The 17,238-nt window shown below is 40.2% G+C and overlaps 1 protein-coding gene across 2 annotated transcripts in view; it reads left to right on the forward strand.

Moving 5' to 3' along the window:
- ST6GAL2 (ST6 beta-galactoside alpha-2,6-sialyltransferase 2) overlaps positions 1 to 17,238 on the forward strand; it is a 186,614-nt gene that overhangs the window by 43,490 nt on the left and 125,886 nt on the right. For both annotated transcript variants that reach the window (XM_075852672.1, XM_075852673.1), the window contains exon 2: positions 11,954 to 12,031. The gene's annotated coding sequence lies outside the window, so the exon portion shown is untranslated. The remainder of the gene's footprint in view (positions 1 to 11,953; positions 12,032 to 17,238) is intronic.

Consider the following 17,238-nt stretch of genomic DNA (forward strand, 5'->3'; position numbering starts at 1 on the left):
CCTAGTGTGCTTATGGACTGAAGCGCAGGCCTCAGAAGCAAAGGAGTACCTAGTGGATTTTGGGCCTCCTTTTTATTAGAATATATTTTAGGCACCATGAAGGGCTCTTGCAGTGCCAACACAGCGGAAATCCCCCAAAAGTGACTCCATTTGGGAAACTACACCCCTCAAGGAAATTATCTAGGGATATAGTGAGCATTTTAACCCCATAGGTTTATTGAAGAAATTACTGGAATCAGGCTGGGAAAATTTAGATCTACATTTTTTCTCAAAGAAAATGTAGGTTTAGCTATTTTTTTCCTCATTTCCACAAGGACTAAAGGAGAAAAAGCACTGCAACATTTGTAAAGCCATTTCTTCCGAGTAAAATAATAGCCCATATGTGGTCATAAACGGCTGTTTGGACACAGGGCAGGGCTTAGAAGGGAAAGAGCGCCATTTTGCTTTTGGAGCTTAAATTTAGCAGGAATTGTTTGCGGAGGCCATGTCGCATTTGCAAAGCCCCTGAGGGGACAAAACAGTGGAAATCCCCCACAAATGACCACATTTTGGAAACTACACCCCTTGAGGAAATGATCTAGGGGTATAGCGAGCATTTTGACCCCACAAGTGTTTCATAGATTTTATTAGAATTGGGCAGTGAAAAATATAAACAATCCTTTTCTTCAATAAGATGTAGCTTTAGCTCAAAATTTTTCATTTTCTCAACAAATAAAGGACAAAAAGAACCCCAACATTTGTAAAGCAACTTCTCTGGGTTACATAAATACCCCATATGCTGTCATAAACTGCTGTTTGGGCACACGGCAAGGATCAGAAGAGAAGGAGCGCCAATTGACTTTTGGAGCACAGCTTTTCTGGATTGGTTTCTTGAAATCATGTCGCTTTTGCAAAGCCCCTAAGGTACCAGTACAGTGGAAACTACCCAAAAGTGACTCCATTCACAAAAGTACACCCCTTGAATAATTCATCTAGGGGTGTAGTGAGCATTTTGACCCCACAGGTGTTTCATAGATTTTATTAGAATTGGGCAGTGAAAATACATAAAATCCTTTTTCTTCAATAAGGCATAGCTTTAGCTCAACATTTTTCATTTTCCCAACAAATAAAGTAAAAAGAAGCACCCCAACATTTGTAACACAATTTCTCCCGAGTACAGCGATACGCCATTTCTGGTCATAATCTGCTGTTTGGGTGCACAGTAGGGCTCAGAAGGGAAAGAGCGCCATTTGGCTTTTGGAGTACAGATTTTGCTGGATTGGTTTCTGGTCGCTATGTCGAATTTTCAAAGCACCTGTGTGACCAAAAAAGTGGAAAACCCCCCAGAAGTGACCCCATTTTGGAAACTACACCCCTCAAGGTATTCACCTAGGGTTGGAGTGAGCATGTTAAACCCGCAGGTGTTTTGCAGAAATGTTGCAGAGTGAAAATGGGATTTTTTCCATAGATATGCCAATATGTGGTGCCCAGCTTGTGCCACCATAACAAGACAGTTCTCTAATTATTATGCTGTGTTTCCCGGTTTTAGAATTACCCTACATATGGCCCTAATCTTTTGCCTGGACATTCGACCATGCGAAGTTGAGGCCTAATTTTGCGATTTACAAAGTATTGGTTCACAATTGCAGAGGCTCTGATGTGAAATAATAAAATAAACCCCTCAGAAGTGACCCCATTTTTGAAACTATACCCCTCAAGCCATTTATTAAGGGGTGTTTTGAGCATTTTCACCCCACTGTTTTTTTCCATAAATGATTGCGCTGCAGATGGTGCAAAGTAAACATTTACATTTTTCCCTAGATATGCCAATTCAGTGGCAAATATGTTGTGCCCAGCTTGTGCCACTGGAGACACACACCCCACAAATTGTTCAAAGGGTTCTCCCGGGTATGGCGATGCCATATATGTGGAAGTAAACATCTGTTTGGGAACGCTGTACCGTTCAGAAAGGAGGGAGCGCCATTTGGCTTTTGGAGCACGGATTTTGAAATGGTAGTAGTTTTGTTTGGAGTTTTACTGGTATTTCAGTTTATAAAGTGGGGACATATGTAAACTGTGCGCAGTACATCAGAGGCATAGTCAGGTGGTATAATAATGGGGTAAAAAAAACAATAAAATAATCCATATATATTTGTTACCCTGTGAAGCAATCCTTTCCGCACTGGCCAGTGTCGCACTGATAAATGGTGTCCTTACTTATCCCCCTTTTGGTCCACACTCCGCACCTTTGCAGTTTTTTTGCATTTTTCTGGTAAAGTGTTGTCCTGGTATAATACGGGCACCCTCGCTTCCAGCAGATATATTTGGGCTCTACCCTTCCTGGTTCCATAATTTTAGGACCTTGATAAATCGCCTCTTGAAACAGAAGAAATGTTCCTCTCGGCTTTTCCTGACTAATTGGAGCCTTAACTAATTTTATTTTTTCATAGACGTAGTGGCCTGAGGGCTGTTTTTTGCGTGACGAGCTGTAGTTATTATTGCTACTATTTTGGGGTACAAGCCACTTTTTGATAACTTTTTATCCTGTTTTTTGGGAGGCAAGGTGACCAAAAAACAGCAATTCTAGCATAGTTTTTTTATACACCGTTCACCATGCTTTATGAATGACATGTTAACTTTATTCTGCGGGTCAGTATGATTCCGGCGATATCTAATTTATAGCACTTTTTAATGTTTTACAGCTTTTTGCATAATTAAATGTACTTTTGTAAAAATTTATTTTTTCTGTCGTCATGTTGTGAGATCCTTAACTTAGCAAAGTGTCTTCTTACGCCGTTTACCGCGTGGAATAAATAACAATATTTTTATAGTTCAGGCCGTTACGGACGCGGCGATGCCAAAAATGTATGGTTTATTTTATTTTTTTCAATAATAAAGGGCTTGTTAAGGGAAAAAGGGCAATTGTGTTTTATTTTATTACTTGAAACTTTATTTTGCAAGGTTTTTTTTTTACTTTTTTCCCCACTTTTTTCCCACTTTTTTCCCCACTTTTTTTGCACTTTTCTTTAGTCCCACTAGGGGACTTGAAGGTCCAGTTGTCAGATTGTTTTTCTAATACATTGCACTACCTATGTACCACATTTGCTGACAGCAAGCCAATTAGGCCTCCTGTTGCCATGATTGCATGGCAGGGCTGCCGATCTGCTACCAACGTCTAAGATTCAGTGATCACTTTCGATCGCTGCATCTAAGGGGTAATGGCAGGAATCAGAGCTAGCTCTGGTACCTGCCATTACAGTTGGATGTCAGTTGTAACATACAGCGGACATCCACCGCTGATGACGCCGGCTCAGCTCCTGAGCCGGCGCCATCTTGCCGGCGGCTACGGAAGACTTTTAGGCCACGCCTCCAGATGGGGCCTGAAAGGCTTCCGTACTAGGCATACCGGGAGGCTAGTGTTAGGCTTCTGGTTTTCTTTGCAGCCACCGGCACCCCAGTAATTTCATTGCTGGGGTGCCGATGAGCTGCAAACCCCTTAAATGCAGTGTTCGCTTTCGATCGCTGCATCTAAGTGGTCAATGGCAGGAATCGGAGCTAGCTCCGGTTCCTGCAATTACAGGCGTATGTCAGCTGTAACATACAGCTGACATCCCCCGCTGATGACGCCGGCTCAGCCCCTGAACCGGCGCCATCTTGTCGGAGGCTGCGGAAGCCTTTTAGGCCCTGCCTTGCGGCGGAGCCTGACAGGCTTTCGTACTAGGCATACCGGGAGGCTAGTGTTGCTTTTGAAGCCACCGGCACCCTGTCAATTTCATTGATGGGTTGCCGATGAGCTGCAAACCCCTTAAATGCAGCGATCGCTTTTGACCGCTGCATTTAAGGGGTTAATGGCAGGGATCGGAGCAAGCTTCAGTCCCCGCCATTACCCCAGGGTGTTAGCTGTAACACACAGCAGACATCCGGGGATGATGACACGGACTCCGCTTCTGAGGCCATGTCATCCATTTGTCGTATGGATACGGCAAAATGCGGGAAGCACTAGCTTTCCATGATGTATCCATACGAAAAATGTCGGGAAGGGGTTAAAATATTTAAAAATTATGTTTACTTTTGTGACAAAGCTATTGATAAACATTTTTTATTATATGTAACACAGCCCTCCCAGCCTATTTTACACTGTGTTTGCTACGACTTGGTGCCCTGTATTTCTACTACAAAATACTGAAATCAAAATAGCATCACCTAGTTCAGCATCCTATTTAGTTCTTAAAGCCAGTCCCTAGTCATTAGACAAACTTAATTTACCAGTAGCTCAGTGGACATGTCTCCACTACAAACATAGATTGAATTTAAAGGGTAACTGTCGTTTCAATTTCTCCCATAAATCAATAGTACAAGCTAATGTAAGAAACTTTGTAATATATCTTAAGTGGAGAAAAAGGCATTTTCCTCTAATATCAGGCTCCTCTTCGCCCTCCTGCCACCTGCAGTGATTACTCACTCTCAATTCACTGCTAAAATCCATATTCAGTGATATTCAAAGATGAACACAGTTCACTGAGAGATCAGGTTATAGGTGCTGCCCATAGAAGTCTATGGATAGGGGAGGGTGCTGGAGGAGGGAGCAGCTGCAGAGAGAGATAGACAGGCGCTGCTGTAAGTGTCTTACTAGAATGCATCACTGACAGTAAAACATTAGAAGCAGTGTAGATGTGAATAAAGCACTGGAGTGAAATAAAACACTAGCAGCAGCGTCTGTGTGTGTCTCACTCTGCAGGTGCTCCCCCCTGCTCCCACTCCTCTCTTTACAGGCTTTAATTGTTACGAGCTGTATTCATTTCTGCCTCACTGAATACAGATTTTTCCAGTGAAATGAGAGTGAATGATCAGTGCAGGAGGTATAGGGAAGGAGAAAAGTAGCCTGAAAAGTGGAGAAAGGCATTTTCCTCTAATAAGATGTATTACAAAATTTCTTATATTCACTTGTATTATTGATTTATGGGGAAAAATCAAAACGACTGTTACCTTTTAATTGTCTTAAAGAGCCATATACCGAACTAACTGAAGCTAATATTTATTAAATGCAATTAAAGAGTTTAATGCACCTTTAAATTTGCATCATACTTGGATACTATGTGTTTCAATGTTGGCAGCTACAGCCAGAGTATGAAGGGAAACAGAAGATGACCAAAGCTAGGTTGCATTGATCTTTTTGGCCCATTTAGAATTAATATAACCTTTCTTGTTATGATTATAATTTCAGTATGAGAAGTTCAAACGTGGCTGCAGAAAAATGAGTAAGGAAGTAGATAAGGGTAAAGAGGAAGCAGAATGTACAGAGCCTTCCTTTCCCATGATGTTACATCACATTACAACTACTATGGGAGTTGTCGCCTATTTTCCTAAACTTCTAAATTACTTATCGGCCAAGCAATGTAGTGATTAGATGGACATGCTGAGAATGAAGAGACTGCAGCGGCACTGGTTTAACACGGAGGCCACTTAACTGTTTTTCCCTGCACATCGACACGTCCAGCTAACTGCTGTGCAGTAGTGTATGGGGATTTGCAGGGAAAAGTTTAAAGGAGATGCAATGCTAAAGCAGAACTACAGCCACTTCATTATCGGTATTATTGGACCCCCCACTAACAGAAAGTGATGGCATATCCAAGCAACATGCCATCACAGGGAAAACCAACCTCTTTAAGGGCTTACAATATGTTATATATGCACCGATCAGCCATAACATTAAAACCATTGAGAGGAAAAGTAAATAACATTGATTATCTCATGACAACAGCACCTGTCAAGTGGTGGGTTATATTAGACAGCAAGTGAACAGTCAGTTCTCGAAGTTGATTTATTAGAAGCAGGATGCATAATAATCTGAGCAAAATTGACAAGGGCCAAATTGTGATTGCTAAATAGCTCGGTCACAACGTCTCCAGAAATGGCAAGTCTTGTGTGGTCCTCCCAGTATGCAGCAGTTAGTACCTCCCAAAAGTGGTCCAAGTAAGGACAACCAGTGAATTAGCGACAGGGTCATCAGCACCCAAGGCTCATAGATGCGTGTGGGGAGTGAACGCTAGTCCGTCTAAGATACTGTAGCACTAAGTTGCTGAAATAGTTAATTCTGCTCTATGATAGGAAGGATTCAGAAAACAGTGCAGCTTTATGCATTTGGTACAGCATAGAGGCAGAGAGTTCAAAGTGCCCATGCTAACCGCTGTCCACCGCCAAAAGTGACTACAATAGGCAGATGAGCATCAGAACTGCACCATGGAACAATGAAAGAAGGTGGCCTGGTATGATGAATGACATTTCCTTTTAAATCATGTAGATGGCCGGTTTTGTGTACGTCACTTACCTGTCGAAGAGGTGAAACCAGGATGTACTATGAGAGGAAGGCGAGCCGACGTCCGTATGATTCTCTGGGCAATGCTCTACTGTGAAACCTTGAGCTCTGGCATTCATATAGATGTTAATTTGACACTTACTACCTACCTAAACAATCTTGTAGACCATGTACATATTCATGACAACGGAATTCCATAATGGCAATGGCCTCTTAACCCCTTCATGCACCATGACATAAGTGCAGGGGGGGGGGGGAGTATGAAGCAGGCCCACGAGCTGAGCCCGCTCCAAACACTGGGGGTGTCCACTGTGTATAACAGCTCACACCTGGCATGGAACAGCCATCGCGCTGTTCCTGGCCATTTAACCCATGAAATGCTGCGGTCAAGCCAGATCACGGCATCTCAGGCGTTATAAAGAGGGGGTTGGCCCCCTCCGACAGCTCATTGCCCCCCCATGATCGTGGGATGCCGATGATTGTCATGGCAGCCCAGGGGCCTAATGAGGGCCCCCAGGGCTGCCTTCAGTCTGCCTCTGTTAAGCCTTGCCTTGTGGCAGGGCTTCCCAGAAGCCTGTGAAAATGACTATACACTGCAATACATTAGTATTGCAGTGTATTGTATCAGGGATCTAATGATCGCTGGTTCAAGTCCCCTAGGGGGACTAATGTAATGTGTAAAATAAAGTTAAATAAAGTTTTTAGTAGTAAAAAAAAAACCTTTTTCTATTTTTCCTCGAAGTAATGTAAAAAATTACCAAAATTGGTATTGTAAAAGTCAGAACTATTACAATTTAGCATTATTTAATGCGCACAGTGAACGCTGTAAATGTCATTGCTGGGGTGCCGATGAGCTGCAAACTCCTTAACTGCAGCGATCACTTTCGATCGCTGCATCCATCTAAGGGATTAATAGCAGGAATCAGAGCTAGCTCCGGTTCCCGCCGTTACAAGTGGATGTCAGCTGTAACATACAGCTGACATCCCCCGTTGATGGCGCCGGCTCAGCTCCCAAGCCGGCGCCATCTTGTCAGCGGCTACGGAAGCCTTTTAGGCCTTGCTTTAGCATCCACCCCAGCAATTTCATTGCCGGAGTGCCATTGCTTCAATTGGTATCGTAAAAGTCAGAACTATTACAATATTGCATTATTTAACGCGCAAGGTGAACGCTGTAAAAATAAAAAATATAAAACGCAAGGAATCCCTGTTTTTGCTCAACTTAGAAGTGATTTTCTTTTTTTTATAAAAAGTGATCAAAAAGTTGTATGTACCAAAAAAATTGTACCAATAAAAACCACAGCAAGTCTTTCAAAAAATAAGCACTCACACCGCTCAATCATCAAAAAAATAAAAAAGTTACGGAATATGGAAAAAAAAATATTTTTTTTTTCTAACAAATAGTTTTTCTTTGTAAAAGGAGTAAAACATTAAAAAACCTATATAAATTTGGTATTGCCATAATCGTATTGACCAGTAGAATACGGGTAATTTGTCGGTTTATTTGTTGTTTTTATCGCACGAAAACCCAAAAGAAAATGAAGGAATCACAGTTTTTTCAAATTCCACCCCACATAGAATTTTCTTTTAGTTTCCTAGTACATTATATCTTACTTTAAACAGTGCCAATAGAAACTACAGCTCCTCCTGCAAAAAACAAGACTTCACACCACTCCATTGAATGAAAAATAAAAAAGTTATGGCTAATAGAAGGCGGGGAGTGTAAAACGAAAATAAAAAAATGACTTGTTCTTTAAAGGGTTAATGCAGGATAAAATGCCCTGCCACACTGCAAAAATTGTTGGGGAATAGTTTAAAGAACATGATAGAGTTCAAGGTTTTTACTTCGCCTCAAATCTTCCAGATCCAGCATCTGTGGGATGTGCTGGAAAAACAACTACGATCCATGGTGGCCCCACTTCACAACTTACAGGACATACAGAATCTACTGCTAAAGTCTTGGCGCTAGATGCCACAGGACACCTTCAGAGGTCTTGTGGAGGCCATACATCAACAGGTCTGAGCTGTTTTGGCTTAATGAAGGGGACCTACACAATATTAGGCAGATGGCTTTAATGTTACGGCTGATCAGTATATATATATATATATATATATATATATATATATATATACACACAGAACTGTGCAAAAGTTTTAGGCAGTTGTAGAAAAATGCTGCAAAGTATGATTGTTTCTAAAAATAGAAGTTTTAATAGGTTGTTTTTTTTTAATCAATTAACAAAATGCAAGGTGAATGAACAAAATAAAAGTCAAATCAATATTCGGTGTTACCACCCTTTGCCATCAAAACAACATTAATTCTTCTTGGTACACTTACACAGTTTTTGAAGGAACTCGGCAGGGAGGTTGTTCCAAACATCTTGGATAACTAACCACAAATATTCTGTGGATTTAGGCTTCCTTAACCCCTTAAAGACCAGCCTATTTTAAACCTTAATGACCAAGCTATTTTTTAAGTTTTTCCATCTACGCATTCCAAGAGCTATACATTTTTTATTTTTGCTTCGACATAGCTGTATAAGGTCTTGTTTTTTGCTGGACAAGTTGTATTTTTTAATAGCACCATTTTGGGGTACATATAATTTATTAATTAAATTTTATAAACTTTGGGGGGGAATAGAAAAAACCAAGAAATTTCGCCACTCTTTTTTGCGTCCTAATCTACGCCATTTACCGTGTGGTATAAATAACACAATATCTTTATTCAGGGGGTTGTTAAAATCGCAACAATACCAAATTTGTATAGATTTTATATGTTTTACTACTTTTACACAGTAAAAACACTTTTTTTTCAATATTATTTGTTTTTTTGTCTCCATATTTGAAGAGCAATAACTTTTTTATTTTTCCGCCGATGCAGTTGTATGAGGGATTTTTTTTGCGGAACGACTTAGTTTTTATTGGTACCATGTTGGAGTTGATGCGACATTTGGATCACTTTTTATCACATTTTTTTAAGGCAGGATTCACAGAAAACAGCAATTTTTCCACTGTTTCCATTGTTCTATTATTTTTTAGGCGTTCACCGTGCGGGTTAAATAATGTAATAGCTTTATAGTCGGGGTCGTTATGGACACGGCGATACCAAATATGTGCAACTTTTTTTTTGTGTTTTTTTTAATGTAAAGCATTTTGCAAGGGAAAAAAGTGGGTTTTAATTTTTTTTTTACATTTTTTTTTATTAAACTTTTTTTAAAACTTTTTTTACTAGTCCTACTAGGGGACTTTAAGATGTGATCATCCGATCGCTTTTATAATACACTACAAAACTTTTGTATTGCAGTGTATTACTGCCTGTCCGTTTAAAACAGAGACATCTGCTAGGCCATGCCTCTGGCATGACCTAGCAGGCATTCACTACAGGCAGACCTTGAGGGCTTTTATTAGGCCCCCGGCTGCCATCGGAGACACAAACTTTTCTTGAATTGTGGTAAGGTAAACAATTTGTCATGTACCGATTTAATACAATTTAGTGACATCCAGTATTAAAACGTATATGTTAGAGGTATATTTTTATATCTAATATGGAAGTCTTGGTCACGGGTGGCTGTTGGATCGTTTCTATCGGAGGCATGCGTCACAGCTATCCAGTAAAATAGAATGCCATAAACGTATTTGTTTTTTTTTAACATGGGATGCTACAGGTGACGGATAGCCAACAAATTAATTTTTTTACATGTTTGTTTAACATTTTGCGTCATACATCTTGGTGCATGTCGAGTTTAGGCAGAAGTTAAGTTAGGACACAGCTGTAGATATTTATGCAACATCTTTAACATCCTCCAGTATTCTCCATGGCTTTAAGCATTTGCATCCATTAAAGGGCATTAGTGAAGTTTATTACTGACGTTACTGGCTCCTGGAGTGGTCTAACTGGCTCCTAAAGCCTACAGTAAATTTCCATCCCTGGATTATTTCTTCTTGTCTGAATTGCTGTGGCCCATGTATGCCACTTAACAGCACGCAGTAACAGTACTACTACAGTGGACTATTGCAACTCTGTCAGGGCAAGCATTTTTTGTACTGTCTTGTTGGAACTTATTATCGTATGAGAGTGGTGTACAATTGTATATGGCTTGGATGGTGTAGATATGTACAGTAGAAGTTTCAATGGTCTGGTGGCTTGTCAATCCATACTAGAGGAAAAAAAAAGTAATTTGACAAAGGCTAATTTTTTAATGTCGCGCGTCTCCTAAAAATCACAACAGGAGATAAACTTTAAATACATAATACATGCAATACCTCAAAGAACAGCTAAATATAAGTAACCAGGGGCAAGTGAAGTAGAAATAGAACCAAATGAGTCTTAGGCTAAGTTCACACGGAGTATTTTGGGGGAGGAATATCTGCCTCAAAGCTCCAAACGGAATTTTGAGGCAGATATTCCTCCCCCAAAATACTCCGTGTGAATAGCAATTATCGCGCCGTTTTTCGCCCGCGGCCATTGAGCGCCGCGGGCAGAAAACACGCTTTCTCCTGCCTCCCATTGAAGTCAATGGGAGGTCGGAGGCGGAAGCGCCCGAAGATAGGGCATGTCGCTTCTTTTTCCCGCGAGGCAGTTTTACTGCTCGCGGGAAAAAGACGCCGACGCCTCCCATTGAAATCAATGGGAGGCGTTCTCGGGCCGTTTCTGCCGAGTTTTGCAACGCGGTTTCCGCGTCAAAAAACTCGGCAAAAGACCCCGTGTGAACATAGCCTTAGACTTCCCAAGTAAAATAAAATGGAAATGTAGATATAATAATATTTTGGTCCCACTAGGTTAACTTATTACATATTGACATAGGCATTTACTGCTAGGCCACTTTCATACAGCAGCATTTTGGTCAGTATTTTTCATCAGTATTTGTAAGCCAAAACCAGGAGTGAAACATGAACAGGGAAAAAGTATCATAGAAAGATTTGCACCTCTTCCATGCTATGAACCCACTCCTGGTTTTGGCTTACAAATACTGATGCTAAATACTGACCAGAATAATGCCGTGTGAGAGTGACGTTACACTAAAAAGTTCTGTGTAATCGACATTATACGTTATGAATTCTGCAATAAAGACTTGTTCTTGATGACATCATTAATATGATTTTATCTCATTTCCTTTTGGCACAGGTATAGCAAATATTTCTAAAGCTTAATATGACACCCACCAGTATCATGTATTCTATTGTTTTTAGTCGATATGTAAGGTAATAAAACACATAAGAACACATTGATATAGTTTATTGTACTCTATGGGAGGGTTTTATGTAGGATCATTTCTAAAGCATTTAAAATACACGCTAACATTTAAGTTATAGCCTCTTTCGAATGAAATTAAACATTTCCTGCTCCCATAAACACCAAGCCAATATAAAAGATTTTATGGAGTGGAACAAAATAAATTCCTTGTACTCAATTATCTAGCCGCCACTTGTGATACAACATAATACATAATAAAGTGTGTACACTGTTACTCTCTATTGCATGTGATGCAGTTCTTTATAGCAAATGCATAGATCTAACATGGGTATAATGTTCCCACTATTAGCGGGCTATTGGCACATAAAAGAGTTTGCTGAACTAAACAATAAACCATGTATACTTGCCATCATGATGTCATGAGCTATAGTTACATATGTAATATTCAATTTTTTTACTTATTTTAGGAATACCCCATGAACGGAAGACATAGGAAACTACAACGTTAAAGGAGGAGGAGGGGGTTAAACTGATACTGATATAACGTAAGACCAAAGTTTTTCCTATTTTTGTTATTTTACATCTCCTTTATGCTGGTATTTTTTCACTTGTGGTGTAAAATTAAAATGAGGAAAACAGAATGACAGAGTTGACAACTGCTCATCGTTCTTGTAGATGAGGTTTAAAACCGAGATTTAATGGCCAGATATTGTTCTACTCGTGGTGATGGCTTCATTAGGAAGCAGAACGTAAACTGCAGGGCTGTTCTGGTTTCTGGGCTCTACAAGACATCATGCAACGTGCTACATGCGGACTAATATTAGTCCATCACCTTCAGGACCAGGGCAATTTTTGTTTGTTTTTTCACTGCCTTCCAAGGGCCAAAGCTTTTTTTATTTTTCCATCGACATGCCGTATGAGGGCTTGTTTTTTGAGGGATGAGTTGTCGTTTTTTACTGCACTAATTATTTCTCCATTGTTTTTTGGGGTTTTGCTTTTACGGCTTTCATGTGCGGTAACAATGACATGTTAACTTTATTCATATTTGAACACACAGGTGCATGACTCGTTTCAGTTACAATATGTGTATGTAAGGCTCTGTGCACATCATATTTGGGTCCTACGTTTAGCGTGTACGTTTGGAAAGCTTCTGACGTATACTCTAAACGTGTCCATAGGGCTCCATTAACCCTACGAAGGACAAAACAGTAGCTTTTCATCCTGAGAGATCCCAGAAAAAAGTATACTGCGCAGTATGGCATACATCACAGACATACATTTAATGTATACGTCATGGGGTTTTCAACAGCTTTTCATGATGTATTCGCTAAACGGTATCCTTCTAACATATACGTCAGGAACATGGTCATGAGCATACATAACGTATACGTTTAACGTACACCATGGGGATAGATGTCACATGTTAAGGCATCCATCACAGCCCATGTTTAACATATACGTCAGACGTTTTTCTCGCCATATACGTTTAAAAACGTATAGGACAAAAACGTGGCGTGCACAGAGCCAGACGGTCCCGCCACCTGTGTCCAGAACATGACAATGCACAGAATTTTATCCACTGGAAGTAAAAAATGAAGGTTCCTCTGAATAACAACAAGCAGAGATCTTGAAAGCTGTGAGGAATTAATACAGAAAGTAAATAGGAAAATTTTAAAGCTTTTAAATTGCTTAAACCAGACAACCCCTTTCATTTCCTTAGAGTATTGTTTTAAATCTGAGCCATTTCAATGTTAGCCCAAAGGTGGTTTTAAACCGACAGGTTTCTGCCAGTAAACGAGCGCCGATCAATGATCAAGCACGCCAATCGACGCTAGTTTAGCTCCATTTATATGCAGCAATCATTGTCGGCAGCACATTCCCTCGCTGGGCCCTTTTACACGAGCTGATGATCGTTCCATTCCCCAGTTCTCTACTTGAGTCTATGGAGATCTATGAGGGGACAGAAACTTCTATCCTCAGTTACCACTGATACCTAGACTGGTTCCTGTCACACAGGTATAATGTAGAAGAATATAGTGTCTGTATACATATGGTTTCTTAGCTTATTTAGGAGAAAATAGAGAGAGGTCTTTATCTGGTCATGTGATGCTGTGCTGAAGGATCATGGGATTGATAGCAAAGCAGAGAGGAAGAGAAAGCTAGGAAAATCTAAGACTCAAGATGGAGGCTTTTTTTTAAAGCATAGGCAAGACAGCAGTTCAATAAATAAGTACAGTATACATAAAAGAAGTGTAGCGTGTGGTATACAGTCAGGTGGGGAATGCAGACATGCAAAGTTCCTTCTTTAAGGATTGGCCAGACAGTGTTACTTTGGTGACCCACGTTCATGTATTTGAGTGGAAATATTTTTTACTAGCCTTTATATTATGAAGAAAAATACCTACATTACACCAGTATGAGAACAATTTATTCCTCCTAAGCAATGCAGTGGCTAGTGAACTGGTAGCTAGTGTGTTAAAGGGGTTTTCCGAGATAAAACTTTTATGTGTCAGCGATTTTAATCCTGGAATGTGATTACATTAGTAATGCATTTACTGTATCAAAATTGGCCCCCGTTTCCCAATGCTGCCATGGGGCACATGACTGGTGACGTCACTTACTTTGCCTGCTGTGTTTACCAGCCGTATACCTATCACGTGGTCAAACGGTTAAAAGTTTCTGCCTGGTATACGACACGTCACTAGTGACGTGCCATGTATGGGCTGTTTTGTTATACAGCCCGGAACGCGCATGCGCGGTCCCTGCTGTTCTCTCGCTTGTCAGCTTTTATAGCGAGATAACAGCAGGGACCGCGCATGCGCATTCTGAGCTGTAGAGCAGAACAGTCCATACACGGCACGTCACTAGTGATGTGTTATATACCAGGCAGAAACTTTTAACCGTTTGACCACGTGATCGGTATACGGCAGGTAAACACTGTGGGCAAAGAGAGTGACGTCACCAGTCAGGTGCCCCATGGCAGCATTGGGAAACAGGGCCAATTTTGATACAGTAAGTGCATTACTAATGTATTCACATTCCAGGATTAAAATCGCTGACACATAAACGTTTTATCTCGGAAAACCCCTTTAACTATGCAACACCTATGACTTCTACATCTGAAGTGTCAGACATGCAATCCAGCCAAGAATATTGTATTCTGTTTGAAGGTACAATTGACATATGACCTTTACCATGAAAATAAAAAGTTGATAGTATAACCCCTATCCAGAGGTGAAAAGCTGGATGCGAAATAAGCAGATATGTTTACGTCTCACCAGAAGACATAAAATAGATGGAAAGGACTGTTGGCTAGCTACACTGGGCAAAGGGTTAATGTGTGAAAAAGGCGATATCTACGTGTATATTCTCCCCTTATTTGGATGGTTTCCCCTGGGTACTCCTGAGGCTTGCATATGTGACTTACACAAGCGCACTATGTATTTCTGTCTTTTTACAGCCGGATGATTTGCTGGGGCTACCCTTTTACAGGTGACTGGTCACCATTACTGTCAATAATTTGGAACAGACATATTTTAATATATGAGCATCACCCTGCAGAGGGGGAGATAGGGGAATGAAAATGACTAAATGTTTGAAAACAACCTTCACATCCCAAGAGACACCTGACACCACCAGAAAATGTGTTTATCTCCAGAACAACAAATTCCTTCCATGCATCGGCCACTATCACTCCCCTTCGCTAAAAAATGAGAATGATTATTCCTGACAGTAGTGAAATAGGAGGTTTGGGATATATTTATATGCTTTATGTTAGCGGTTATTCCGCTATACACTTTTTTCTTGTACTGGTTTTCTTATATCCTCTCTTTTACCAAACTATGTCGTTTATTTCAACGTATATCTCACATATAATTTTTAACAATAGGTGAGGACTTCATTGGGTCCACACCATCCTCTGTTGGTCCTGTGATAGTCACTACTTTCACGGGGCCCATGACACATTTGTTAAGATTTCTGTATACACCAAGCATAGCAATAAAGTAGTATGCATGAACGAGAGTCTTCAAATGTTTATGTATGAGAGTTCTATTTTGTCAATGATTGACCATTTTTTTTATCATTCATCATGTGCTCATTTACACAGAATAGTTTTCGTTTAAGGCACTTGTAATTGTTCAGATATTTAAGATAATCTCCTCGTATAAATAGCCCTTAATATGTGTATTATCATTGTAGACCAGTGTTTTCCATACAGGGTTCCTTGGAAACTGATCACAAGACAAAAACAGCAAGAGCTGTCGGTTTTGCGGTATGGCAAACTGATTTCCATCTTATAGATGCCTGTGTTTAGGCAAAGCAATAAACAAATCTCAATCAGAATATAGAATTATAGGATGCTTCACCTGCCTCTACAAAACAACTTTTTTGAGGCAGAAATGGGAGCGGTAGGTCCCCGGGAGTGGAACCATTTTCAGGGGTTCCCCATGGTAAGTTTGGGAATAACTGATTGTTAGACTTTTCTAAAGAGTTAGATTGTTTGATTTCCAGAATATGTTTGCCAACAAATTTTAAATATAGAATGAACCAATATGAAAAATATGTGGCCACAGTTCAAGTCCTTTCCGAAGTGATGTCATGTTCTACGGTCACATTCACTAAGAAATCTAGCGCTGTACATACCAAGCCTTGCAAAGAGCTTGTACGTGATGCACATTACTTGAAATTTTGGATTCTATATTGAAGTTTATGAAGTAAGCCACGACAGGAACTGACTAACAGCAAAGAATATTGGAAGGCAGGACAGAAAAGGGTTGCAAGTGTATGGACAAGAAACTTAATTTTATGAGGGTCAACATTATCTAAAGATTTTGAATGGCTGAAAGTGAAGTGAATAAATGGGACCCATGATAAATTGTTGTTTCAATCAGTGGTGGGGAAATAGTAGAATAGTAAAACGTATAGGTCACCTGACTGAATCTTTGCTTACTTTCACACAGAAGTGGGAAAACTGCGTAACATTCATGGGATAGCCCATTAATTTTTAATCGGTAGGGGTCTGACTTACACAAGCACAGCGGCTTCTACATAAGGGTCACTGCGCCTGGTACTGCTGCTGAGTCCCATTTAGATGGATGGGACTGAGCTGCAGTATAAAGCACAGCCCCACTCCTATATACAGTGCTGGTTTTATGTAACAATGAAGAGGCTACAGTCCCTTCATTCTGCTGATATGCATCCCCCACCATTCAAACATTGATGTCCTATCCTAATTCCCAGAAAACTCTTTACAGGTAAATGGTCCTGCTTCTATCGGTGTGGTTATATGTGTCCCTCAAGTGTTCCTATCATTCTTCATATTTTTATTCTTCAATACATAATGAAATTTGTGTCACTCCATTCCAAATAGTGGCTCACTGGTGTGTACGCAGCATTTTATAAGGGCTTATTACCTCTGTATGTGTCCAACTCCACTCTTGGTTTTTCTGGAATGCTTTATAAATATTTCACTGCAGTAAGAAACCTTATCCAGAAACTGTAGTGTGGCAGACTTTATTTACGTGACGCCAGGTTTACATATGAATTGAAAGTCTGTAGAATTTGACCAGCGAATAGGGAATAAAGGACAGAGAAACTGTGATTCTGAAGGACCTTTTACATGGGGCGATTGTTGTCTAAAATATCATATGATCGAGTAAAAGTTTGCAGTCATTATGCAGTGTAAACATGTTCAGCAAGAAACTGCTCGCTTGTCGTTGATTAAATATTTAATGAACTAATAAAAATGATC

The sequence above is a fragment of the Rhinoderma darwinii genome, chromosome 2, assembly GCF_050947455.1.
Source record: "Rhinoderma darwinii isolate aRhiDar2 chromosome 2, aRhiDar2.hap1, whole genome shotgun sequence".
In the NCBI taxonomy this organism is placed as follows: domain Eukaryota; kingdom Metazoa; phylum Chordata; class Amphibia; order Anura; family Rhinodermatidae; genus Rhinoderma; species Rhinoderma darwinii.